Below are 2,500 nucleotides of genomic sequence, written 5' to 3'. Positions count from 1 at the left end.
CGACGGTCACCGCGCAACGCAAGAACAGGCCAAAAACTGGCCAAAACGGCCCAAAAACGGGCCAAAACTGGCCATTTTTGGCTGCGCGAGCGAGCGGCGAGCGGCGGACAGCGAGCGAAGCGAGAGGCAGCACCGTCCCTGCTATACGAAAGCCCCATCCAGCCCTGTGCCACCCGGGGGGTTCCAGGGTGCTGAGATGGCTGACATTTTGCTCCGCTCACGACGGTCGCCGCGGCACACAAGAACAGCCCAAAAACAGGCCAAAACAGCCCAAAAACGGGCCAAAACTGGCCATTTTTGGCTGCGCGAGCGAGCAGCGAGCGGCGGACAGCGAGCGAAGCGAGAGGCAGCACCGTCCCTGCTATACGAAAGCCCCATCCAGCCCTGTGCCACCCGGGGGGTTCCAGGGTGCTGAGATGGCTGACGTTTTGCTCCGCTCACGACGGTCGCCGCGGCACGCAAGAACAGGCCAAAAACTGGCCAAAACAGCCCAAAAACGGGCCAAAACTGGCCATTTTTTGCTGCGCGAGCGAGCGGAGAGCGGCGAACAGCGAGCGAAGCGCGAGGCAGCACCGTCCCTGCTATACGAAAGCCCCATCCAGCCCTGTGCCACCCGGGGGGTTCCAGGGTGCTGAGATGGCTGACATTTTGCTCCGCTCACGACGGTCACCGCGCCACACAAGAACAGCCCAAAAACAGGCCAAAACAGCCCAAAAACGGGCCAAAACTGGCCATTTTTGGCTGCGCGAGCGAGCGGCGAGCGGCGAACAGCGAGCGAAGCGAGAGGCAGCACCGTCCCTGCTATACGAAAGCCCCATCCAGCCCTGTGCCACCCGGGGGGTTCCAGGGTGCTGAGATGGCTGACGTTTTGCTCCGCTCACGACGGTCACCGCACCACGCAAGAACAGGCCAAAAACTGGCCAAAACAGCCCAAAAACGGGCCAAAACTGGCCATTTTTGGCTGCGCGAGCGAGCGGCGAGCGGCGAACAGCGAGCGAAGCGAGAGGCAGCACCGTCCCTGCTATACGAAAGCCCCATCCAGCCCTGTGCCACCCGGGGGGTTCCAGGGTGCTGAGATGGCTGACGTTTTGCTCCGCTCTCGACGGTCACCGCGCAATGCAAGAACAGGCCAAAAACTGGCCAAAACGGCCCAAAAACGGGCCAAAACTGGCCATTTTTGGCTGCGCGAGCGGCGAGCGGCGGACAGCGAGCGAAGCGAGAGGCAGCACCGTCCCTGCTATACGAAAGCCCCATCCAGCCCTGTGCCACCCGGGGGGTTCCAGGGTGCTGAGATGGCTGACGTTTTGCTCCGCTCTCGACGGTCACCGCGCAATGCAAGAACAGGCCAAAAACTGGCCAAAACGGCCCAAAAACGGGCCAAAACTGGCCATTTTTGGCTGCGCGAGCGAGCGGCGAGCGGCGGACAGCGAGCGAAGCGAGAGGCAGCACCGTCCCTGCTATACGAAAGCCCCATCCAGCCCTGTGCCACCCGGGGGGTTCCAGGGTGCTGAGATGGCTGACGTTTTGCTCCGCTCTCGACGGTCACCGCGCAATGCAAGAACAGGCCAAAAACTGGCCAAAACGGCCCAAAAACGGGCCAAAACTGGCCATTTTTGGCTGCACGAGCGAGCGGCGAGCGGCGGACAGCGAGCGAAGCGAGAGGCAGCACCGTCCCTGCTATACGAAAGCCCCATCCAGCCCTGTGCCACCCGGGGGGTTCCAGGGTGCTGAGATGGCTGACGTTTTGCTCCGCTCTCGACGGTCACCGCGCAATGCAAGAACAGGCCAAAAACTGGCCAAAACGGCCCAAAAACGGGCCAAAACTGGCCATTTTTGGCTGCACGAGCGAGCGGCGAGCGGCGGACAGCGAGCGAAGCGAGAGGCAGCACCGTCCCTGCTATACGAAAGCCCCATCCAGCCCTGTGCCACCCGGGGGGTTCCAGGGTGCTGAGATGGCTGACGTTTTGCTCCGCTCTCGACGGTCACCGCGCAATGCAAGAACAGGCCAAAAACTGGCCAAAACGGCCCAAAAACGGGCCAAAACTTGGCCATTTTTGGCTGCACGAGCGAGCGGCGAGCGGCGGACAGCGAGCGAAGCGAGAGGCAGCACCGTCCCTGCTATACGAAAGCCCCATCCAGCCCTGTGCCACCCGGGGGGTTCCAGGGTGCTGAGATGGCTGACGTTTTGCTCCGCTCTCGACGGTCACCGCGCAATGCAAGAACAGGCCAAAAACTGGCCAAAACGGCCCAAAAACGGGCCAAAACTGGCCATTTTTGGCTGCGCGAGCGAGCGGCGAGCGGCGGACAGCGAGCGAAGCGAGAGGCAGCACCGTCCCTGCTATACGAAAGCCCCATCCAGCCCTGTGCCACCCGGGGGGTTCCAGGGTGCTGAGATGGCTGACGTTTTGCTCCGCTCTCGACGGTCACCGCGCAATGCAAGAACAGGCCAAAAACTGGCCAAAACGGCCCAAAAACGGGCCAAAACTGGCCATTTTTGGCT

The sequence above is a fragment of the Musa acuminata genome, unplaced genomic scaffold (genome assembly GCF_036884655.1).
Source record: "Musa acuminata AAA Group cultivar baxijiao unplaced genomic scaffold, Cavendish_Baxijiao_AAA HiC_scaffold_364, whole genome shotgun sequence".
In the NCBI taxonomy this organism is placed as follows: Eukaryota; Viridiplantae; Streptophyta; class Magnoliopsida; order Zingiberales; family Musaceae; genus Musa; species Musa acuminata.
This window is presented reverse-complemented; position numbering follows the sequence as displayed.